This window comes from Macrobrachium rosenbergii, chromosome 16, assembly GCF_040412425.1.
Source record: "Macrobrachium rosenbergii isolate ZJJX-2024 chromosome 16, ASM4041242v1, whole genome shotgun sequence".
NCBI lineage: Eukaryota > Metazoa > Arthropoda > Malacostraca > Decapoda > Palaemonidae > Macrobrachium > Macrobrachium rosenbergii.
In genome coordinates this window covers 42,661,262-42,687,945 of record NC_089756.1, presented here as the reverse complement: position 1 = coordinate 42,687,945, position 26,684 = coordinate 42,661,262, and the positions used below count along the sequence as shown (strand labels likewise).

Below are 26,684 nucleotides of genomic sequence, written 5' to 3'. Positions count from 1 at the left end.
TTCCTTACCAGCCTATAAATCAGCTACTGATTTATTTTTCATTCAACTGGAAAGTTTTTCAACTTTCAGAAGGATTTCTTGAAGGGAAATATTTTATCCTAAATACTGGAATTTTGTACTATTTGGGTATTTTCCTGCCACTTTTAAATTTATTTGCATCAAATTATGAACGTACGGAGCCATATGAATATACATATTATTGTTAGTTAACAGATCAGTTACTGATAGGTAAATTGTCTTGGCTACAATATCATTAAAATATAGTGTGACTTATATGATCGATATATATATATATATATATATATATATATATATATATATATATATATATATATATATATATATATATATATATATATATATATATATATATATATATATGTATGTATGTATGTATGTATATATATCTTAAGGCCAGTGACTATTTTTTAACTACGTAAATGTTGCATGTTTTCTAAAGCTATTCGTTTACTATTCAGTTTCCTGATAAGGAACAATCTAACAGCCTTTTTTACTCAAAGCTTGACAGTCTGATTTTATTTATATTTCTTTGTTATGGAGGGGGCGCCTTGGTAAATGTTACACCAAACAGTTTGTTAGGTTAATAATTTTTTTTTTTTTAACTTCCCCATCAGTCTCCAACTCTTGTTCTATAAGGTTGAGCGTAGTCGTAGTGTGTGTTTTTCAGAAAGAAAAGACGACGACAAGAAAATAAATGTAGAGGAGAGATTAATTTGTTCATTTGTCAGAGTGCTTCTTACAAAGATTGCCTATGAAATTAAAAAGGTTATGGAAAAATATCGTAGCAGTTCATCTTACATTAGGCTTTTTTTTCATACGAAAGCTTGATGGATGGTCAAATTCATGAATTTATTCGACTCACCCTGGTAAGAAAAAAAATATAAGGCCTGGCATCTATATTTGAGAGAGAGAGAGAGAGAGAGAGAGAGAGAGAGAAAGAGAGAGAGACCGGGGTTGGGTTGGGGCGGTGGGAAGAGAGAGAGATAGGTAGCAGTTCAGCCTAACCACATGTGCACATATATAGGATCCTAAGTATCTTATACATAGTTTTACTCAGGTGAGGTGAGGATTGCTTTATTGAGGCCTTCCCAGTTAAGTCGTATTTTAACTGAATTTTAGGGAACATGCTCATATTGTCCCTCCTCTTTCTATTCGAGAATAGCCCTTTGTTGGCTGACTCGTTTGAGCTTCAGACTGTCGCTCGATGGGCCGGAGTTCAGTTCCCGCGGCCGGCTGATGAAGAGTTAGAGGAATTTATTTCTGGTGATAGAAATTCATTTCTCGCTGTAATGTGGTTCGGATTCCACAACAAGCTGTAGGTCCCGTTGCTAAGTAACCAATTGGTTCTTAGCCATGTAAAATAAAGTCTAATCCTTCGGGCCAGCCCTAGGAGAGCTGTTAATCAGCTCAGTGGTCTGGTAAAACTAAGGTATACTGGGAATCTATTCGAGAATCAAACAGTGGTCCTTCAGCTTGCAAACTGACTGCACTACCTCAATGCCCCGAGGCTAGAGAGAGAGAGAGAGAGAGAGAGAGAGAGAGAGAGAGAGAGAGAGAGAGAGTGTTATTTAGTGAGGTAGACACTTGAATCGCAATATACATTCATGCAGAGTAAGAGAGAGAGAGAGAGAAAGAGAAGGGGGGGGGGGCGGGAGGTGTGTGATGAGTTGAGATTGACTTTGAAGACAACGGTGGTTCCGTTTGTTATAAGATGGAAAAGTATATTAATCCGGAGAAACGGAGGAATGTAGATTTTCTCAAGCCCTGCCACGGTGGGGGGGATGAGAGATCGCCAAGCTACGGAACTCAATAAGTTGCTTAGGGTTTTTCAAGGAGAAAACAAATAATGTATGTGATTTCTTATGTAACATTACAAAGACAGTATCAACGAAAGGGACAATTCCCATATCGTACGTAATCCATGTTAGATAATACAATTGTCTGGAGTTCTTTTGATAATAATTATTGGTGAAATTTATGATCAGATGTAAAAAAGTAATTTTCCATACAGAATTCATCAGATTCTGCAATTCCTAATACTTGATTTATCACGTCTTTGGAATCGTCATACATATGACCCCTGTGTGAAGAATAGCCAACGTATTTAATGTGATTGTCCAGTCTTGGTAATAACTATTCTCGGCCTGTCCATTCATTTGTTTTTCACAGAATTACGATTTATTAGGCATCTAATTTATTTTTTTAAGAGCAATAGCCATGGTTACCCTAAAAATGGACAACATGCTTGATATTTAAGAGCACATTCTCGAATTAAGAAAAAATAAGGGTTATTTACGTTGAAATCAGACGTAAGAGATAAGCCAGAAAAATATATTACACGAAAGATAACAAGTGATGTAAGGCAAAATAATTTTTCTAATCTCGCAATCACCACAGTTGTTCTTTCGATTAGGCAAAATGAAGAGTTCATCCTTTTAAGGGAACTTGGCCATGTATCAACAAATTGGCTTTTTTGATTGCACGATAATGTTTGTATCGATTAAAGAAATTAATCTTTTCAACAAAATTCCCGTTCCAGGAGAAGCAGCGATTTATGACTAATCATAATATAAGAAAAAAAGGTGACTTAGCAGAGTATAAGTTTTTAAAATTTAATACATGGCATATAAAAGGTGACTTAGAGTATAAGTTTTTTAAACTTAAATCATAATATGGGAAAAAGCGAATTAGCAGAGTATAAGTTTTTTAAACTTAAATCATAATATGGGAAAAAAATGAATTAGCAGAATATAATTCCTTAAAACTTAATCCATAATATAAGGAAAAAAAAGTGACTTATAGTAGAGTATAACTTTTGAAAATTTAATTTATTATATAAAAAAAGGTGGCTTAGCAGAGTATTAATTTTTAAAATCATAATATGGGAAAAACAGTGACTTAGCAGGGTATAAGTTTTTTTTTTAACTTACTCCTTCATATAAGAAAAAAAGGTGATTTTCGAGAGTATAAGTTTTTTTAAAATTTAAATCATAATAAGGGAAAAAAGCTGACTTATCATATAAATTTTTTTTAAAACTTATAATGATATATTTCCACCGATTTGGCAGAACAAAATCCCGAATCTTTCTTATGAAATTCGACGCAGCAAACAGAACTCGCTCGAATTATGACGTCTGTTAATTGATGCGATGACCTCTTACGTCCCTTCGCTCGTAAAGAAGCATTAATTCCCCCATTTGTATGATTTATGAAAGCCGAAATCTCCTATTAGCAAAACACTCATTTGGGGAATCTTTAGGGATTGATGCGTGGGGAATTGGGTATTGAGGTAGACGGTGGGGAATAGAGGGAGTGGGGTTCGGAATGGGGCAGACTCATCGGTTAGCATGGGCATTGTGAATCTCATCCTTATTAAGGGAGGAGATGGAGGTGATTAGTACTTGATTAGGATTTGACTCTGAACGGTTTAATGGGACGAGGCCGATAATTATGTCATCTAATTAATTCTTGGAGTGTGAAGTTAATGTGACCGGGCTCTTTCTTTTACTCCTGGAGGAAGAGGAGTAGGAGAATGAATAGGAGGAGGGGGAGGGGGAGGAATAGTAGGAGGAGGGGGAGGACTAGTAGGAGGAGGGGAGGGGGAGGACTAGTAGGAGGGACCTTGAATCACTTAATTACTTGGAAACCGTGAGAAAAATTTATAGGAGTGGCTCTCTCTCTCTCTCTCTCTCTCTCTCTCTCTCTCTCTCTCTCTCTCTCTCTCTCTCTCTGCTGCCAGTGCTTTTGTTATGAATCAAATCAAATCCGTGTGCTTGAGTTATTGCATTTGTCACGAACTTGGATACTGCCCAGGTCATATGTTCATCTCTCTCTCTCTCTCTCTCTCTCTCTCTCAGTCTATTGATGAAGGTATAAGCTTTGCTTTTAAAGAGTTCGTGTGTATATGTATATATATGTATATATATATATATATATATATATATATATATATATATATATATATATATATATATATATATATATATATATTCTATATGTATTACTTGTCTATCCAGTTTCTTAAAGGCTAATTTTGATATGGAGATTTCGTTCATAATTTTATAGGAAACGTGTAGACTACAGGCGCATTGGTATCGTTCATCGATCCATTTGCTTACCGAAGATGACGTTAATCAAATGATGATATCCCTTGGAAATACTTTATATCAAGGTCTGGAGAATACATCATAACTTTCATAATGACATTTTCATAACGACACGACGTTTCATCATCAGAACTGAAGGCGCATAATGATTGAGCGCTTCTCATCTCCCGGCAGGATGAGCATCCTTATTTATAACTTATTGTAATGGATCGGCGAAAATAGATCCTGCAACAAAGGCCGCGGGACAAAAGCGCTGTTGCACCTCGGCACACAAAGAGCAGAAAGGCGAGAGCACATATCACCGAGGAGCAGACACAATAGTGACATTCTTTCACGTGTGGCTGGTACTGCGTGCGTGTACGCAGGCGTGCACGGGAATGACGAAGAAGACGCAAAGGTGAACCAAGCAAGGTCTGAGGGATGAACCAGGACCCAATAATGCCTGGGGTGAACTAAGGCCACCCATGGATGATAGTCTTGGTTCGTACAGCCTGATGTGGATTTTGACTTGCATGTACCTCTCTCTCTCTCTCTCTCTCTCTCTCTCTCTCTCTCTCTCTCTCTCTCTCACAGAGAAGAAGACAGAAGGGTTAACCAAGCGGGTCTGAGGGATGAACCAGGACCCGATATTACTTGGGATGAACCAAGGCCACCCATGGATGACATTGACGGTTCGTTAAGCTTAATTTAGATTTTTTTCTTGCATGTACCTCTCTCTCTCTCTCTCTCTCTCTCTCTCTCTCTCTCTCTCTCTCTCTCTCTCTCTCTCTCTCAGAGACGAAGACACAAGGGTGAACCAAGCAAGGTCTGAGGGATGAACCAGGACCCAATAATACCTGGGGTGAACCAAGGCCACCCATGGTTGATAGTGCCCGTTCGTAAAGCCTTATTTAGATTTTTTACTTGCATGTACCTCTCTCTCTCTCTCTCTCTCTCTCTCTCTCTCTCTCTCTCTCTCTCTCTCTCTCTCTCTCTCTCTCAGACGTATGAGAAAAAAGATCCTGATTTTAGTCATTTTGTTCCTGCAAAAGCAATTATGAAAAATCACGCAAGGAAACGGGCATTCCATTTCTTCTACGCTATTGCACGCACGCAATTAGCCATGCTAGCACGCATTCCCCTGTAGACCACAAATTTGAATACTGCGATTCCGCCAAAGATAAAGCGTAATGCCGAAATTGTCATGAAATGCCTGTGATCAGTTGTGGTTGTGACTTGGACATATGGCCATGGTTGCCGCAGAGTAATTACTTGCAGCGTAATTTTGCTGCAAGCACAATAGGGAGACTTCAGTTTTCATATCTTTTAGAATGCTCTGATGGAAATCATTTAGTGGGGTAGGATCTACAGATAAACAGTCTTATGTGAGGTTAGCCACAACGTTTTGTTTGGTTTGATTTTATGAAGAAACAATATTCAGAAATTTAGAAAGATTAAATCTTAGGAGGAAGAAAGATTTAGATTTTTGAGGGATTAAATCTTAGGAAGAAGTAAGATTTAGAAATTTAGAGAATTTGAAATTCGATTGTGCTCAGCACATTTTACTGAATATCACATGAAAAAGCAAGATTTACCAAAACATGGCCTTTGAAATTTGGTCATCCTTAGCGTATTCTGTCGAATAAGGAATGATGATTAGATATTTATATTTTACGATGGAAGAGTTACACACAGTCTTTAAAATCTGTTACCCCAAACAGACGCTGATTCTCAGTACGCGTCAAAACAACGCCGAGTTGATCAGCTTTAAAAGCTATGAGAACTTGAGCGCTTCGGCTTGTTATTCAGGAAAATCTCTCTCTCTCTCTCTCTCTCTCTCTCTCTCTCTCTCTCTCTCTCTCTCTCTCACAGTTAAAGTTTCTCTCGGCGCTTAAATGCGAGCACGTATTACGGACGCATCAAGAGCAACTCAGGATAAATTGCAGAATCTTATTACGTTTCCCCAGGCGATGTGTGGTGATATATTTTAATATGTGGGCAAGAGAAAGTAGAAAGTTACTTTTTTGAGTCTATTTAGGAAGTTTAGAGAGAGATAATTAACGGTAGGGGAAGCTTGTGTAAAGGATTGCATTTACTGTAACATTATCTTCTCGAGATAATCATTGTATACGGAAGCCTAGTTAGAATTGAAGCAAAAAGAAAGAAGTAAGGTGGTACAAAAGAATAATCAATCTTTGTCCTTACTAGAAATAATAGGATTTGGGCGCCGCTTGTATAGTCCAACTGCTGTTTCCGTAATTTGTTATCCTGGCGACCAGGATTGCTTAATCTGCTGCAAAATGCGATAGTTCCGTTTGACGACGTCGTAATAGTTTTTCCTGCTGGGGAACCCTAACTCTCATTAGCCCACCCCCATCCCTGTAATCATGGAAATGGTAGTGCCCTGCGGCATAGACGCTATTTGTTTCATGCCAGATAAAAGAAATTTTTCTTTCGTTTTCATATAATATATATATATATATATATATATATATATATATATATATATATATATATATATACATATATATATATATTTATGTATATATATGTGTGTGTGTGTGTCTGTGCGCGCTTGTGTATTAATACATGCCGACCACCCGCCAATGGAAAGTGCAGTCAACTTATTAGTAGGTCTTTGAATTGCATCTGACCTCTTACCCACCAACGAACCGAGCTGTAAACGAATACTAGCGTATGCTAGGATCAAGAAAAAACAAATAAAAAATGCGCCGAAGTTTCTTGAAACTCAGCCACGGTCCGGTGGGTGGCCTATATCTATAGCGCTGCCAGAAGTACGATTATGGCTAACTTTAGCCTTAAATGAAATAAAAACAACTGAGGCTAGAGGGCTGCAATTTGGTATGTTTGATGATTGGAGGGCGGATGATCAGCATAACAATTTGCAGCCCTTCAACTTCAGTAAGATCTGAGGGCGGACAGAAAAAGTGCGGACGGACAGACAAGGCCATCTCACTAGTTTTCTTTTACAGAAAACTATAAAAGCGAGGACTAGAAACCTCTTATGTAAAGACTTGCTGAGGAACTAGAAGGTTATACCCAAGACCTAAAGAAGAGTCTCTCTTCTTAGGTCTTGGCTGTACCCTCTGACGCCACAACCTCCCAAGGGAAAGGGCTTACCTGCGCGCACACACATATATATGTATATATGTATGTATGTATGTATGACACATATATATATATATATATTTGTATATATTTAGTATGATATTTAGTATTATATATATAATATATATATATATATATATATATATATATATAGATAGATAGATAGATAGATAGATAGATATATATAGCATATATAATATATAGCAGGATACAAATATATATATATATATATACAATTTATTATATATACGTTTCGCATTCAGCTGATTGCATTCTCAGAGTTATGTACAATAACGAACAAACCAATAACAATTTATTCCTGCGCGTTTATTCAGTTGAATGCATCCTTTCTACAATCCCAATAAAATTAAAAATCGTTTATACACCAATTAAAATGCAAACCAAAACTTCACACACATACGTACAAAAGACACTCAAGACACAAGAAATTAAAAGGACATATGTTGATTAAAAGTTCAGATAAAAATACAAAAAAAAAGAAGATGAAAAAAATTACAAAGTTGAAAATATTTGAGGAGCACTGGGGGTCGATCTACCAATATTCCTATTAATCCACTCACAATTGGCTCCTTGTTTCGATTTCAAGGTCGTTTATGCCCCCTCATGTCCTCTAGTAAAGTGTACAAGTATTCTTGTCCCAGATGTAGTCTGGGAACTTACGTGGGTTCTTCTCAGAGGATGATGAGGGTTCGCATGGACTGTCACAAGGGGGTTAGTTTCCGTACTGGATGTTCACTATCAAATCCCGAACAGTCCAGTATACGTGAACATAGCAAAAAAAAAATGTAAAGTTCCCATTAAATATGACAATTTCATTGTTGTGGGTCAAAACTCCAGCCCAAATGAATTATTGATCCTCGAGAGTCTCTTCATCAAACAGCTTGTTCCGCAGTTGAACACCCAATCCACCTCCACGCCCTTCTACCTTTCTTAACCTGTTGTTTTTGTGTACATTCTTTTAGTTTTTGTTTATCTCTTGCCATGGTAGGTCGACCCCCAGTGCTTCTCAAATATTTCTTAGCTTTGTCATTTTTTTATCTTTTTTTGTATTTTTATCTGAACTTTTAATCAACATATGTGCTTTTAAATTCTTGTGTAATTTTGTCAGCCTTGAGTGTATATTTACGTATGTGTGAAATTTTGGTTTTCATTTTAAGTAGTGTATGAACGATTTTTTAGACAAGGAGCAAATTCATATAATTTTTATTGGTAGTTAGTTGTTGTACAGAACCCTGATGATGCAATCAGCTGAATGCAAAGCGCGTCGGAATAAATTGTAGTACCTCGCCATGTTTGTTCCTGCTCCTGCTTCCTGTATACTTTATCACCTTGGCTGATTCGCCTGCCTTCTCCGTTCACACACACACACACACACACACACACACACACACACACACACACACACACACACACACACACACACACACACACATATATATATATATATATATATATATATATATATATATATATGAATTTATTGCAGAAGTGACCAAAGAAAACTTTATGCAAAAGGCCGCTGTATAGTTTAAAACTTTTGAATCACATCGTTGGTAATGATGGTGCGAAAATAACAAACTATGTTCATATGGATATTGAGACCCAGTGAACAGGGGGAAAGACAGTTACTCAATATATTGAGCAGTGTCCATATGATGACACGTAATTCTGGTCGGACACTGTAAATATTAAATATTTTGGGACTAAATACTGAAAATACGTTTGTAGAAATTTTTACACTGGGTAGCAAATTTTAGCAGCATGGTTATCTCTTTTATCGTATTATAGAAGAAAATGTGCTCTTTTGTGAGTACATGACACTTCTGCAGAAATTTATCAAGTACTTCTTGCCTGAATTATGAACCATCTTGGATTAGAGGTGGTAAATCCCGACAGAAAAGTCGACACAAAATAGTGATCCATTGAAATTTGTTGTGGGATTCCCGTAGAGTGTAGTTCTTAAACCATAGCCTCTGATTTTTAGTTTTATTATGCAGGGAGCAGCTGTTACACAGAAAAAATGCATGAATACTCACTGCCTTGTATTTTGCAGAGATAATGTAAAGGATGGTAGGAAATACCTTTTGTTTGCTATCTGAACGAAGTAGAGTAGAAATGTTCTTGTGTGTGTGTAGTTTTCAGAATTTCTTGATCGATTATAAAATGTTCTTCTTATAATAATAATGATAATATTAATAGCGGCAATAATAGTTAATATTATTATTGTTGTTTTTGTAATTAATCAAGAATTATTATCACTTGAATGCCTTTGAAACTGAATTTTTTCTTCAGTAACATTTCAAGGCATTGAATCAAGTCGCAGATAGGAAAAGTAATTAAAATAATAGGTTGTGATCTATTAGGTAAAATACTTTTAACCAAAGTTTAGATTATGTAAAAATGCATGACAAAGCATCTGGCCAACTTTGTACGGCGACAGGGCTTGGCCCGGTCCCACAGGGGGAGACCCCGAACTACAGCTGTCCCTTGCAAGGCTAATCAATACTGCCTTTATCGATGTGTGGAGTGTGGTTTTCCCAGACCCGTCTCCACATTAGTGGCATCACGCAATTGCTAAGAATTTCCTCTTTTTTTTCGATATGGCGTCTCGTATGACGGTTCAATTCGTGTTGGTAATGGCAGTGCAGATTAATGTTGTCATTTTGGAATTGGTCCGGTACCTATAGACGTGCGCGATCTCACACATGCACGCTTGCGCGCGCGCGCGCGCTCACACACGCATTCGTGGGACATATTTTTACAGACGTGCACGTGTCTGTATTAATTGTTCAGTTGCATGAATGCTCTCTTTTATTGCTTGTGTATATGCAGGGTTTTCGGGACACAAGAGCAATTATATATATATATATATATATATATATATATATATATATATATATATTATATATATATATATATATATATATACATATATATATATATATATATATATATATATATATATATATATATATATATATATATATTTATATATGTGTGTGTTATACATATTATTATTATTATTATTATTATTATTATTATTATTATTATTATTATTATTATTATTATTATTATTATTATTATCGGACTGAAAGGAAGATTGCGACAAGCACTGACGCACAAACCGGAAAAGCAGCTCAGTACGTAAAAAGGATTTGAGAAGTAAAAAAGTAAAAAAAAAATAAAAAAAAGAAAGACAGGAAAAACAAATATGATAAAAAATACGATAAAATAAGTAAGTAACAAACAAACAATGAAGCAAGACTCATGTCAGCATGTTAAAAAACTTAAAAAGAAAAAACATCACTAACACACACACAGTATTAAGTTCATTCCACAATTTGGTTACTTAAGCTTACTTAGGAAACTTTAAAATTATTGGAATTGATTGGGTATGTAAATTAGAACTGCATGGTGCAGTAATCGACCGCATATGTTTCTCAAAAATATTTGCAATAAGAGTGACACTAGAATTTTAAAGTGAGTCATACTTAATTTTAAGAAACATGACAATGAAAAGTTTCAGTGGCGGGATCCATGTACACGACATGCATACGTACATATATACATACATACATACATACATACATACATACATACATACATACATACATACATACATGATTCAAGCAGAGAGAGAGAGAGATAATTTAAGCTAGTGCATTTTTACTTGTCAATTTCGAAATCGAGCAGAGAGAGAGAGAGAGAGAGAGAGAAATTTAAACTAGTGCATTTTCACTTGTCAATTTCTAAATCGAGCAGAGAGAGAGAGAGAGAGAGAGAGAGAGAGAGAGAGAGAGAGAGAGAGAGAGAGAGAGAGAAATTTAAACTAGTGCATTTTTTCTTGTCAGTTTCTAAATAGAGAGAGAAATTTAAACTAGTGCATTTTCACTTGTCAATTTCTAAATCGAGCAGAGAGAGAGAGAGAGAGAGAGAGAGAGAGAGAGAGAGAGAGAGAGAGAGAGAGATTTAAACTAGTGCATTTTCACTTGTCAATTTTTAAATCGAGCAGAGAGAGAGAGAGAGAGAGAGAGAAATTTAAACTAGTGCATTTTTTCTTGTCAGTTTCTAAATCGAGCAGAGAGAGAGAGAGAGAGAGAGAGAGAGAGAGAGAGAGAGAGAGAGAGAGAGAGAGAGAGAGAAAATTTAAACTAGTGCATTTTCACTTGTCAGTTTCTAATCGATCAGAGAGAGAGAGGAGAGAGAGAGAGAGAGAGAGAGAGAGAGAGAGAGAGAGAGAGAGAGAGAAATTTAAACTAGTGTATTTTCACTTGTCAGTTTCTAAATCGAGCAGAGAGAGAGAGAAATTTAAACTAGTGTATTTTCACTTGTCAGTTTCTAAATCGAGCAGAGAGAGAAATTTAAGAGACTTGTCAAGAGCAGAGAGAGAGAAAGAGTGCATTTTACTTGTCAGTTTTCTAAATCGAGCACAGAGAGAGAGAGAGAGAGAGAGAGAGAGAGAGAGAGAGAGAGAGAGAGAGAGAGAGAGAGAAATTTAAACTAGTGCATTTTCACTTGTCAATTTCTAAATCGAGCAGAGAGAGAGAGAGAGAGAGAGAGAGAGAGTGCATTTTACTTGTCAATTTCTAAATCGAGCACAGAGAGAGAGAGAGAGAGAGAGAAATTTAAACTAGTGCATTTTCACTTGTCAATTTCTAAATCGAGCAGAGAGAGAGAGAGAGAGAGAAATTTAAACTGTGCATTTTTACTTGTCAATTTCTAAATCGAGAGAGAGAGAGAGAGAGAAATTTGAACTAGTGCATTTTCACTTGTCAATTTCTAAGTCGAGCAGAGAGAGAGAGAGAGAGAGAGAGAGAGAGAGAGAGAGAGAGAGAGAGAGAAATTTAAACTGGTGTATTTTCACTTGTCAGTTTCTAAATCAGAGAGAGAGAGAGAGAGAGAGAGAGAGAGAGAGAGAGAGAGAGAGAGAGAGAGAAAATTTGAACTAGTGTATTTTCACTTGTCAGTTTCTAAATCGAGGAAGAGAGAGAGAGAGAGTAAAAATTTAAACTAGTGCATTTTCACTTGTCAATTTCTAAATCGAGCATTTCTAAAGAGAGAGAGAGAGAGAGAGAGAGAGAGAGAGAGATAGAAATTTAAACTAGTGCATTTTCACTTGTCAGTTTCTAAATCGAGCACAGAGAGAGAGAGAGAGAAGAGAAATTTAAACTATAATTTTCACTTGTCAATTAAATCTAAAGAGAGAGAGAAACTAGTGTATTTTCACTTGTCAGTTTCTAAATCGAGAGAGAGAGAGAAATTTAAACTATAATTTTCACTTGTCAATTTCTAAATCGAGGGGAGAGAGAGAGAGAAAATTTGAACTAGTGCATTTTCACTTGTCAATTTCTAAGTCGAGGGGAGAGAGAGAGAGAGAGAGAGAGAGAGAGAGAGAGAGAGAGAGAGAGGAAAATAAATTACATTATACCTTAGCAGAAAAAACTCAAAAGGAGAGTCAACACTTGGACAGGTTGGCAACGCGGCCTATGAATAACTTATTGGCGCTTATCTATTTGACAGATGGCTGGATGCGTTCCCTTGTTGTTTAAAAATGCACGGGCTCCCATCCAGCTTATTGATGCTTGCTGAAAACATAAGCCGATAATTGTCAAGTAATAAGCAAGGATGGGTCCGTGTCATTTTGAATTGATGTCATGAGGGTGTTGATGATTTGCCAGTCCATAAGCTTAATTTTTCAGTAATTGTATTTTTGTAACACGAGAATTCTGGCAGCAAGTCACAGGCCAAATTTTTGTAACACGAGAATTCTGGCAGCAAGCCATAGGCCAAATTTTTGTAACACGAGAATTCTGGCAGCAAGCGACAGGCCTAATTTTTGTAACACGAGAATTCTGGCAGCAAGCCATAGGCCTAATTTTTGTAACACGAGAATTCTGGCAGCAAGCGACAGGCCTAATTTTTGTAACACGAGAATTCTGGCAGCAGCCACAGACCTAAGAAGTAGGCTGAAAGTATTTTTAGGTTAGGAGTTTTACCAAAGTTGCTTTATATTCTGTACATTCAGATATCTCAATAGCTTCATCAAATATCTGAATTTGAAATATCGCCACCTTAGATAACCAAAACTTCCAGATATATTAATTGTTTCGTCAAATCTCTGAATCTGAATTACATTCACCTTAGATATTCAAAATATTCAGGTATCTTTAAGAGTTTATCAGATATCTGAATCTGAAATATCTTTCTCTTAACTACAGTATACACTCTTGCCATTTTCAATATTTTAATTTCAAATATCATTGCTGCTTGGAATGATCAATTGAATATATAAATTAGTTTATCAAACCACCAAGTCACATTTTCATTCAGAGCTGACCCGTAGGGATTGTTCTTAGAGGAGTGTTGGAAGTCGAATTGAGAACAAAATAAAGTTAGAGAAGTTGAACAGCAAGTTGAAAAGAGATCACAAGGAACGGTTTGAAAGGAAGAGGCTAGAAAGCGATGGAGGGAGGAGCCAAAGGGATGTTGCAAAGTAGAACTTTATTATCTATTATATGCCGTAGTAAGAAATGCTGTAGGTGGCATTATATGAAAATTTACCTATTCAAATACTTTATCCCCTGTTCAGATAGTCACGTAAAGTTACTGATTGTAATTTTATCTAATTTTGGCCAACGAGTATCCTCCTGTGTAAAACGTAATGTGTATCTGAATGTTTTTTTACCTAAATAACACAGTATAACAGAATTAGACTCCATGTTAAGACTTGGACTTGCCGCCATCTATCCCAGGGCCAGCCTCTCGCCACTGGCCCTTTTATAAGTGTGCAGAATATAGGTACTTTAGTCTGACCTTCAGGACGGTACAGTCACACAAAAATGTTTTGCAACATACTTCAAAACTTTTCAAACAGTTTGTAATAGTGACATCTGGCGTTATTTGGCAAGCCCTTTGTAAGCATATGAAACAAGCACAGACACGACTGATGCGTCAGAGAAATTACCTCCCCTTCCCTTTAAACCGGTTTTTATGTCTCTCTAGCATTATTATAATTCCTTTATTTCTCTCTTCATCATTATTATAATTCCTTTATTTAATTATTTATCTCTCTCTCTCTCTCTCTCTCTCTCTCTCTCTCTCTCTCTCTCTCTCTCTCTCTCTCCACTGAGTATCCATTGGGTGTTACCTGATTTTCTCCTATACTTTTCATTTGGATTATTTATCCATGAAGAAAAAAGTCTCTGAATTGATTCCCATAAGGGTTGAATGGATGACTAATTATAATTTTTATATGACTCTTACCCTACCATCATGAGCGAAATTTTTCAAAATGTTTCGTTATTTTTCGTAATACGGATTTTTCACTCACCATTCATTTTTTATATTGTTAACCGTATGATCAATAGCCAAAATCGAATAAGAAAAGCACATTTTTGTGTATATATAAAACGAATAAATTATTTAGGTGAACGAAAACTTCTGAAACATGATGCAAAACATTTTTGAGGGACTGTGCATACGGAATCAAGGGCAAAGACTACTTGTCTGAACCCTTTCTTATATTACAGTCAATTTTGGCATGGCGGCAGCTGCAGTTTAACTTTAAAATGAAAACGACTAAGTCATTCTTTCTTCTATGCCGGGGACCCCTCTATTCCTCCTCGCTAGCGTCACCTCTACATCCGGCCAGCCATGGAATATTTAAATGCTTCGTAGGGGATGATGGACGGAAGGGGTTAATATCTGATGAGTTTGGAACGCTGGTGTTGTGTTGAGAAAGTTCGTTAATTGGCTCAGTTTTCTCTTCCCGCTCTCTACCTTTGTTGTTATCGTTCTTAATTAGTATACCCGTTCTCATTTAGAAGTAAGGCCAAGGGTAATGACATTTGCGTCAAAGGTCATGCTGTTTGTATCATTTCCTAATTTAATGGGGCAATGTTTGCTCACTGAAATCAAGGCTGAAAGAGAGGGAATGGTCTTGTGTGTATACAGTATATATATATATATATATATATATATATATATATATATATATATATATATATATATATGTGTGTGTGTGTGTGTGTGTGTGTGTGTGTGTGTGTGTGTATGTGTATGCATGTATGTATGTAATGTGTTTGTGTATGTACGTATGTATGTATGTATGTTACTGAGGATAACTAATAACTTTTAGCCATGGCCTCAAGGTAAAAATGACAAACAGTGTATAGGGGACAGAAAAAGAAGCAAGGTCTAAATCCCCTTCTCTCTCTCTCTCTCTCTCTCTCTCTCTCTCTCTCTCTCTCTCTCTCTCTCTCTCTCTCTCTCTCTCTCTCAGGAAATGGACGTTTCTTTTCATGAAACGGAAAAAAAGGGAAATTTCCAAGTGTATGTTGAACGCATATTTTCGATTTCCTTATTTTCATTATAATAGGTGGAAACCTGTCATGCAGACGCGTTCCTCTTTCTTAGCAGATATATATACTGTACGTTCTTTAGGAGTTCACTTTTGTTACTGGACAGAGTTAGTAAACATTTGATATCGTGACGGACATTGGTAAACCAATCAGTGAATTATTCTTATTTGACCCTTAGTAGCGTCGCTTGGAGGAAATCAAATGTTTTTATTATATTCTTGTTCGTAAGGAAATTTGTGTTCTTATCCGTGTAAATGTTGGGGTATTTGCCCATGTATTCATCTTCCTCTCTCATTTTTAATCGTAGTTCTTCCCGGAAGATCTTAGTAACATAAAGAAAGTCTTTTCTTCCCCAAACCTACTGATGTCCTTTTGATGTTTAGGATATTCTGAATTTTTAAGGAAAGTTCTTATGGAGTAGCATTTTGTGAAAATGCTGTTATAAAGTCTCTCTCTCTCTCTCTCTCTCTCTCTCTCTCTCTCTCTCTCACGTTTGATAATCCGTCTTAGAAATTTAGTTGACGAACTTGGTCGCAAAAGAAGTGGGAGTTTCATGAAAATGGTAAGAACTCAGACAGCGAACACAACCGTCACTGAGTTTAGAATAAACATCGCTTGTTTAGGCGAGCATAAAATGTCACATGTCCGACTTCCGCGAGTAAAGTGACAGAGTGAATGCTTGACAGGGTGCCGTAATAGCTATCACCTGTAGACCCATATAAAAGGCATTTATTAAACGAATGTGCCATCTTCTGAAGAATGTGTAGTTCCTTGTTGGACGAGTCGGTAGAGTTCTTGGATAGCACTCTGCTAGGCCCGAGTTCGAGTCTCTGGCCGGCCAATGAAGAATTAGAGGAATTTATTTCTGGTGATAGAAATTCATTTCTCGGTATAATGTGGTTCGGATCCCACAACAAGCTGTAGGTCCCGTTGCTAGGTAACCAATTGGTTCTTAGCCACGTAAAATAAGACTAATCCTTCGGGCCAGCCCGAGGAGAGCTGTTAATCAGCTCAGTGGTCTGGTTAAACTAAGGTATACTTAGCCTTTTTCTGAAGAATGTGTAAAGACTGGCGCAAGATATAAAGATCTTGGGATGACGATAAAGTATCGATGTGCTTTACGTCATGCGATTAATCGGTCCACTCTATACTGTAAATGAACCGTGAGGTTATAATAATCTTTCAAAACAATGAAATATAAATAAACTTTAATGTAAACTTTAATGTATAAACTAATTTGGACATGCAAAACGTAAAAAGCCATAGGAAGGATATACTCTTCCATTCATAAGTTTGAGACAGAGAGAAACGTGAATTATAAAGGTAAGAAATTCCGAGAGTTACCATGCGCCCACAGTCCATAAGGGGGAGATGAGACAATGCTGATTTGGGCATTTAAAACCAGCTATAACGAGGACATTTTGATGGGGCTTGAGTATTTAAAAGACTGAAAAGAAATTCAGTTGCCTAGAAACTTTAGACATGGGGTTTAAAGTAGACTTGACTTTGATAGAGGAATTTAGAAGTCATTGCAGAAGACTCGGATATTGAGGAAATTGAAGTTATGGTGAAGTTAGATACGTGGACAAGCTTGAAAGTCCTCCTTAAACGCTGTTACTGAATGTTTCAGACGAGGGGAAGACGTTACGAAAGATTTGTATAGTCAGGGAGGGCTAGATATTTTAAATAGTATGGCAACATTTATTGCCAGTAATGAATTTTATGCTTGATACGTTGGTATTTATTGTTATTTATCATGATTCTTACGAACTTTTTTCCATGCCCACTTCTTTTTGGAAATTTTTTTTGATCTGGGCCACTTAGAGAATTAGTCACCTTCGGCCTTCAAAATGATCAATTTTATTATCACTGAAATTCAACCGCCATTTCACCTGCAATTTTTCCGGCCAATTGAAAACCTGCTGAATGTGGCAATTCACAGCGTGCAATAAAATCGCGTTTATGCCCGTCATAAATTTATGACTATGGTAATCTCCCCCTTTTCCAATTATCTCCCGGACGCAAGGGGTATCGGCTCGGCGCTAACAGGCTTAGGGCAGGGCGTTATCGGGTAACTCAACGATGATTGCTGATGCGGCAGATATTGGGCGTTTAGCTCGGAAATCGATATGTTCCTGATTTGCTTGCCAAGAGGCTCAATAGATGGCGCTGACTCGTGACCCCAGGTATGGCGGCATATCTTTTGAGGTTCATTATGATTTATCTGATCTTTATGATCAATAAATGACTATAAATATAGAAACAAATAGGGCCGTATTCATTTACTGGTTTATTAAGTTTCAAGTTTATAATATTCTGAAGGTGCCCAATAAGCACATGTGATCCACTTATCCACGAAAGATAGGACACTGCAACTCTCTCTCTCTCTCTCTCTCTCTCTCTCTCTCTCTCTCTCTCTCTCTCTCTCTCTCTCTCTCTCTCTGTATATATATATATGTATATACATACATATATATGTATTATATATACATACATACACATATATACATATATATATGTACAGTATATGTATATTATTATATACATACATATATATGTATTATATATATATACATACACACATATGCATATGTATATATTTATTATATATTTATGTATGTATCATGAAGGCTATGAAACCTGCTACCCTCTTATTAAAGCAGCTGAACTTCTAACCCCCACTTGAGAGAATGACGCGTCTCTGTGATCTGTTGATGCCTCAAAAGCCATTACAATCAAGCCTCTATTCAGAGGCCTCGAATTAGCTGCACCATTTCAATCAATAGAAAACGATCATATTGAAGTGCCCAAATACATCGTTTGACACCGAAGTTCTTTCTCGCCTCTTCGTGTGATTCCAGACGCTGTTCAAAGGAGTCATCAACAGGGTTATTGATGCTGCGTATGCAGTGACAAGCTAGGCTTTTATCTGGGGTTGGCAGAATTGCTGCTGGAACGTTTCGCTTTGGTGAATGCTTGTGCAGGGTAGAGCTCCTCCTGGGGGTTTGTCTGTTGTTGTTTATAATGTTACTCAGAAGGTAAAATGTCCTCGTTGGTGTTCGCTTGAAAATGTCCCCTTGGAATTTCATATTGATCCGTAAATTGAAAGGTTTTTTGTCACCTTGGGTAAATATACGTTATAAAAGCACTGAGCATTGAGACTCCATCCTGTGCTCCATAAATTCACTGAAGCTTAAATTCATGAATGGAAGCAATGGCCTTCTTATTTTTTCCTTCGATGTAGATGAGGAAATGAACTGTTTGCTGCTTCGGTTCTCGAGTCTGAACTATGAATGACACAGTAAACTAATGGGAATTGGTATGAAGAACTACAAAAAGATTTGTTGACGATGTATATAGAGATCTTGGAGTGAGTACGTCTCTCCCTCTGTCAGTGGTCTTAGTGGGTCCTGATTCTACTGAAAGTGAGATGCCTCTCCGGAAGGGCACATTTTCAGCTATTTTTATGGGTCTTTATATCTGCAACAGATTTGGTAAATGAGTATCCTCCGTAAAACTCAGTCTATATCAGTAATATTAACTCCAGCTTCAGACAATTTTGAAAATATCTCCTCTAGGTTTAATAATTAATTTCAGATTCTGACTTGTTTTGGTTGGAATTTAATTATAACATTTATCAGATGAACGGAGAGAGAGAGAGAGAGAGAGAGAGAGAGAGAGAGAGAGAGAGAGAGAGAGAGAGAGAGAGAGAGAGATTAATATCGGGGTGAATTTGCCTTTTTTGTATGCAAAATTTTGACCTATAAAATGGTTAACTAATTTGAAGTGGTTGTCATGATTAAATTAAGAAAGTTGCATGGTCTCAGCAGTAATAATTCGTTATATTAACCTGGACCATTAGCTGCGCTGGTACTTAGAATTTAGCAGTGTGTGTGGAATAGTAATGTTAATCGGACCTATCTGATCATTAGTCTTTATTATGGCTGCTGTCGGAGGTATCCTTTGATGTTCCTGCAATTCAAAGTACCTTTTTATGGGTAGTCATTAAGGTCAAGTATGCTGAACTGGGTCTATTTATGCAGTGAATGCACAAACAAATACACCGTACAAGTCCTCAAGTTGCCAGTCTGTTGAAATCGTTTAGTAAATTTTAATGGTGGTATTGTGTTAGGGAAGAGGAGCTTTATTTTTTGAGCCATCACTAATTTTCATATACCCTGGAGTGTTTCTTCAAAATCATAATCTAGAACCAACTTTGTACCACTTTATTATTTGTCTTCATTATTGTGGACATTCTTTGCTCTTCCCTGCGTCTCCATTGACCTTTTAACTTTCTGAAAAGGAAACTATGGAGTCGGCTTTGCCCGTCCGTCCGCTCTTTTTTCTGTCCGCCCTCAGATCTTAAAAACTACTGGGCTAGAGGGCTGCAAATTGGTATGTTGATCATCCACCCTCCAGTCATCAAACATACCAAATTGCAGCCCTCTAGCCTTAGTAGTTTTTATTTTATTTAAGGTTAAAGTCAGCCATAATCGTGCTTCTGGCAACGATATATGATAGGCCACCACCGGGTCGTGGTTAAAGTTTCACGGGCCGTGGTTCATACAGCATTATACCGAGGCCACCGAAAAATAGATCTATTTTCAATGGCCTTGATTATACGGTGTACAGAAAACCCAACTGCGCCGAAGTTGCGCATTTTTTACTTGTTTAGTTTCGTAATGATTTCATAGGATATAAAACCGTGCGGTATCCTAGATATGATCAGCATAAAGTCAAAGATTAAAATTTCGACAGCAGAAGTAATTATACAAAAATTTAGACACAACTTTTAACCTAGCTGCCGTGCAGCTGTCTGTCAGGAGTTAAGAAAGAAACAGATAGACCGAGGATGGTGGTGCAGGTTCCCTCCTAAAATTTAATTTAGAAACAGACGCCCTCGGTTATTTGCAGGGGAAAAAACCAAGTGGTTATTCCGTCAAGGAACCAGACCACCCACTCACTACTACCAGTCCTGCGAACACGCGTAAACAATTCACCTATTATGAATGACCCTGTGGATCTAAATATTAAGGCGTGTTTTTACATAGAAGTCAATATGGTGAACTGTTTCTGTGGTTTATTCTTATATGGGGGTGGGTTAGGGCCGGTGGGGGGGGATTAGTTCTCGAGTGCATCTGTCAAAGGGAAATGTTTAGATTTCCCAGATTTGATTTTAAATGTTTTAAATCTTTCCTTTAGTGTTGTTAGTCAAAAGAAATTTTGTTTCGCTTTCTTTTGTGCAGAAATGTTGTCGGGGAAAAGGCTACTTTCGTTTATTAATACTCAAATGAAGCGTTGTTTCACCTTTTATGCAAAAATTTTATTGGGAAAAAGGCTAACTGATTTGAAGTGTTAGTCATTATTAAACTGAAGAGACGATGTTGCTTCATCTGTAATAATTTGTTAAAAGACCAATACGGTAAACTGTTTCTGTGGTTTATCATCTTGTTTTTGAAAGGGTTGGGAGAGGAGTTCTCGAGTGCATATATCAACAGAAGGGAACTTATGCACTGTATTCCTTGGAATGTCGAAAAAGGGAGTGTGGCTTTGCAATGTTAGGCCAGATAGGTGGGTGTTTAGGCTACTGGTCTCGGTGTATACATCGAAGAAACTGTTTATGAGGAGAAGGTGAAGGGAAAAATTATGGTGTAAATTCTGGTGGGTGTTTTTCACTTTTATTGACAAGCATATACTTTTGTAGAAAGTTGGGTAAAGGGGGATGTGATGTAGTTAACTGTGATTAGAACTATGGGGTTTTTATTTTTTTTTATTAACATTAGTCAAGTTTTATTTATAAGTAAAAGCTTACTGCTCAGCGGTCTTAAGCAGCATTCTCATTATCAAGCAGTAATCTGAAATCATACATGCATACTCTCTCTATGTATATGTATATGATATATATATATAATGCATATATATTTATATATATACACATTTATATAACATTATGCACACACATATATACATTGTATATATGTATATGTGTGTGCGTGTGCGCTCGCTTATATATCATTATGTTTATGCATCCATAATGCCACATAAATATTCACATGTCAATAAGAGAAAGAACTAAAGCAATTCTTTTGTGATAGATCGGTTGCTGACTGGAAGCGCATCCGAAATAACGAATATAACCGATACTTTTGATTTACATTCGTATATTTATGCCCATAATCTAAATCTCCTCCTCCTCCTGCTCCTCCTCCTCCTCTCCTCCTCCTCCTCCTCCTCCTCCTCCTCCTCGTCCTCGTCCTCGTCTCTCCTCCTCCTCCTCCTCCTCCTCCTCCTCCTCCTCCTCCTCCTCCTCCTCCTCCTCCTCCTCCTCCTGTTCGATGCGTTTCGGCTCCGGCGGACGAAACTATCAAATAATCGATTTCCGATATTTTGACTGGGGCCGAAAAGAAGGAAGAGGATTGCCCAGATGGCTTGCTACGTCCACTTCCCCCATCCGACCCTCATCCCATACCAATATATAGGGAGGGGAGATTGGCAGTTGGATTTCAGAGGGGGCAAGGATGGGGAGAATGTCCTCTGGGTGGATATTCCGGGGACAATGGCGGGATAGGAATGCGCTCCCTGAATTGTTTTCCCTTGGATACTGGATGGTCTTCGGCCATATTTTTTTTTGCATCGTGAACTTGTTGGTTCTTCTGCATATATATATATATATATATATATATATATATATATATATATATATATATATATATATATATATATATGTATATATAAATTTACATATATATATATATATAATATATATATATACAAATATATATACATATATATATTATATGTATATATATATATATATATATATATATATATATATATATATATATATATATATATATATATATATATATATATATATACTGTATATATATTATACACTCATATATGATGTTGTGCACATATCTATGTTACGAATGCTTACATGGGTTTAAAATACATTTAGCTTTATATATAAAAGATACATATTTGTTCTAGTTCAAGTTCGGCGTCAATGATCCAAGCAGGCACGACGCAGGAAAACTTCAAATTACTGATTTGTGTTAGTTTGTGGTTATTATTACACTATTTTTTTTTTAATCCCAGATAGTGTAAGCTCTAGACAGACCACTTGCCATTGTAGGTAGTCTTAAGTTGCCATTTGTAATCATAGATAGTCTGGATTGACTAGTTATCACCTTACAATATCTAATCATCCTAGGTCGTAGGATGTTGTTCAGAACATTTAATCATCCAAGGTAATATGATGATAAAGAAAATCTGCCTAGACTTAACAGCATCCTAGGATCTAGGGTAATGTTCCCTCTAGGTAGTTTGATGCGACTATTTGTCACCGTACACGGCATATATCGACCACTAGTTCATTGTAACTCGTTAAAAGAGATCACGTCGATGGTCCAGAGCGACCACTAATTGCTATTCAATTCCGATTGCAAGTGGCAAAACGAAGTGTCGAGTTGATCAGTTTTTATTTTTTTTTTTAAGTAACCAGAGTTTTTTAGAGAGATTTATAACCGGTTGATTGGTCACTTTTCGCTGAGGCAAGTTCCCTTGTTAATAAAGAATCAAATTAAAGTACTCGCTTTTGTTGGTGTCGAGTCTGTTGAATCATTTCCGTCAGTAGTAACTTAAATTTTCAAGATCCCCTCGTCAGTAGTGGAGGTCTCGTTAAGAATTAGGGACACTGGGATTAGGCACCATCACGGAATTGGTTGTTCGTAAAGGAGGCGGCTGCATTGAACATAGAAAATAAGTGAAGGGCGGCCTGGTTTCATGTGAAATTTGGCATAGTCTCGTTGAAATGTCAGTATATTGCATTTTGATTACATTGTAGCAATGTTGCAACCAATACAAATGTCAGTGCAAAAAAAAAAACCCTGGAATTGTGTGAATGTTTTTCCTAAGAATGAATCGCTGGTACGCTCAAGCTATAGTTATATTCAGTTGTTTCAAGAGACCACTTGAGTCACCGCTTAAAACTCGCATAGGCTGGCTCGAAGGATTTTTACCGAAATGAGGGATGAAAAAATTGCAGCAAGGTTAAGTTGAAGAAGTTGGACAGCTAGGCGGGAAGAGGCGTAAACAGAGAGAAAAAAATCGAAATAGTATTGGAACTTAAGCAGAAGGGACGTTGTGAAGTGTATTGAGTACCACCTACAGTAGAATACCCCTCGAAGGCTTTACGTTCCTACGGGAAATATGCTGAAGTGAACGTACAGTAGGAAGTCATCGGTTATTGGTTCAATAAACTGGAGAAGTAAGGGTGTTTACATTTTTATTATTGGGTAAGCGAATGGCTCCAGTGCCAGGCCATCAGATCAAACATTCTTTAATCAGACAATCATTCCTTTATTAAGGGCTTCATTGTCATTAAAAATATTTTCACATTAATCATATGGGGCGGGGATTCCGGGCTTTCTTCCCTTCTGTCGATTTCATTGACCTTTTTGGGTTTTTTTTTTTTATGACTCCAGGATATATAAGTTAGCCAGTCCCATCTTTCCAATCCATCCAGTGGCTATCCTTTATTCATCATCTGTCTCTGTCTTGAATCAGTCCTTACAACTGTACGTATTTTAAGTTAATGTCTCTCTTTCTCTTTAATCTCTCTCTCTTAATCTCTCTCTCTCTCTCTCTCTCTCTCTCTCTCTCTCTCTCTCAAGATCTATTCTATCTATGAAACCCTACATATGTCGTAACTCATCCTCATTATCCGTTATTATTTTTCTCTTAACACACGCAATGCTTCAGATCTTCCTTATCCTACCCTGTTGCTTGCATCATCACGTGCTTTCAGGGGAAGAACAACAACTAATTAATGGGGAAAGGTACCCCTTTCATTTTGGCCGCATCCCTGCCGGAAATTATTACCCAACCGGATGTTAACCGGGTAATGTATCTTGCCCAAATCAAGATACACCGGAACTTTTGTGGTTGATAGATGGTTATAGAGGGCCTGGTATGTCGTACATTATGGGAATCAAGGAACATGCTTATGCATAAGTAAATTTTCTTTTTGTATTCGTGTTTTTAGCTAGAAGAATTTCCGTATATTTACTATATTCATTTTTCTTTTACTTGAAAACAAAATCTTGAAAGGTGTCATAACGATGTTACGTGGGTAAATTTATATCACAATACTTACGATGATTCTTTAATCCCCTAAAGATTAACTTGTATTCTTTTGTAAATGATTACTGAAAATATAGTATATTGTCGATGCTACCATTATTTTTAAAAAAGCATTCCTCTTCTGGATGAAAAATATAAAACGTACGTTGAAATTTTTTCGAGGCTCTATAAAATCCGTATGTGTAATGCATGGCGACAGGTTTAACCCATAACAATCCTCTTATTGTAAGCCATTCACTTAATTGAATAGTCCGGACTGATGCCAATCGTTCCTGGACCCCTAATCGGAAAGTGAGGGTTAAGTCGAGGTGAAATTAAGGAAACGGAATTTTTATTTGATTACCAGTGACTGAGAATCGTATTTCCTCTCTCTCTCTCTCTCTCTCTCTCTCTCTCTCTCTCTCTCTCTCTCTCTCTCTCAAGGGGTTACCTTCAATGTTTCACCAACCAGTCGTGAGATCCTTTCCTCGCGTAAGAAGATCGATTTTAGCCCGTTTCCTGAAAAATTTATGGGAATTCTGGTAATCAGTGAAATGCATTCTGTACCTGGTAGTTAGTCGACTGGTGGGGATTGCAGCTAGGTCGGAGAAAGACAAGGTATAGCATTTTCATTCAAAAAGGTCAACTCATGCTGAAGCCATTCCGTCAAGGGAAAAGGCATGAAGTTGAAATATATATATATATGTATATATATATATATATATATATATATATATATATATATATATATATATATATATATATATATGCATGCACACATGTATATATATATATATATATATATATATATATATATATGCATACACACATGTATAATATATATACATACATATATGTAATGTATATATATATATGTATATATATATATATAAAGTATCTGTATTTATCTAAGGAATTTAAATTTCTGGAGAATAAGTAGATCCGAAATAAACATAAATATAAGATAATACAGGAATGGTCACAAAGTAAAGATTATAATAATGGACCTTTTGACCCGATTTGGGCTCCCTGTAATGCCTTTGAACCACAGACGCATGATAGTAACTATGATAAAACACATACACTTGCCGTCGTCCAGTTTGAGGCCCGACTGTCTCACCAGTGGCCCCTGTTGAACCATGCAGAAAAAGAACATGTGGCTAGCAACTTCATCCCCAAAAGACTTGCTGAGGACGAGAAGGCTCTTGGTTCAATATTTTAGACGATACGTAGTGTCCCTAGAGTCAGGACTTTCCGTCATCTTTGACAAGGTGAGGACATTAATTATAATAATAAAAATTATAATAATAATAGTAGTAGTAGTAGTAGTAGTAGCAGTAGTAGCAGCAGTAGCAGCAGTAGTAGTAGTAATATGAGAAAAGTGAAAAAGTGTTATGCGATTTGCATAGATTTACTTTTTCAAATCTGAAATTGTCAACTTTCTTACCTTCCTTGATGATTGAAGGAATGAAATAATACCAGTGCAAATAATATCATCTGTCTCTTATTTTTGCATCTCGAATTTATACTTTATTATAAGTTCAATGAACATACAGGTACCATCCCCCACTATCGGATGAGGGCAACAACAAGTATAATTTGATATGGCAGTCTCACGTGAAAATCTCATTGAGGTGGTGAATTTAATTGCATATCGGTCTTTACTTGGCTTAATGTCCTCTCGACCTAGAGTCATTCTCAAGCTATTTGAATAATTCTCTAGTTACTTACTTCACAACTTAAAGAATACGATGATTTCAGCAAATCTTTATTCGATTGTTCTGACCTTGACCCTATATTTTTTTTTTTTTTTGGGGTGTGGGGAGTTACCTGAACGTGCCTCGGCAGTAGCAGAAACTCCCGTGAATCATGGCTGGCCTCCAGGAAGCGCTTTTATGCATCATCGCACGCCAGTAACTGGGGGTCGGGGAACGGGAAGGTG

General features: G+C 36.8%; 1 protein-coding gene across 1 annotated transcript in view; it reads right to left on the bottom strand.

Moving 5' to 3' along the window:
* LOC136847376 (vang-like protein 2) overlaps positions 1-26,684 on the bottom strand; it is a 395,295-nt gene that overhangs the window by 351,064 nt on the left and 17,547 nt on the right. The window lies entirely within an intron of this gene.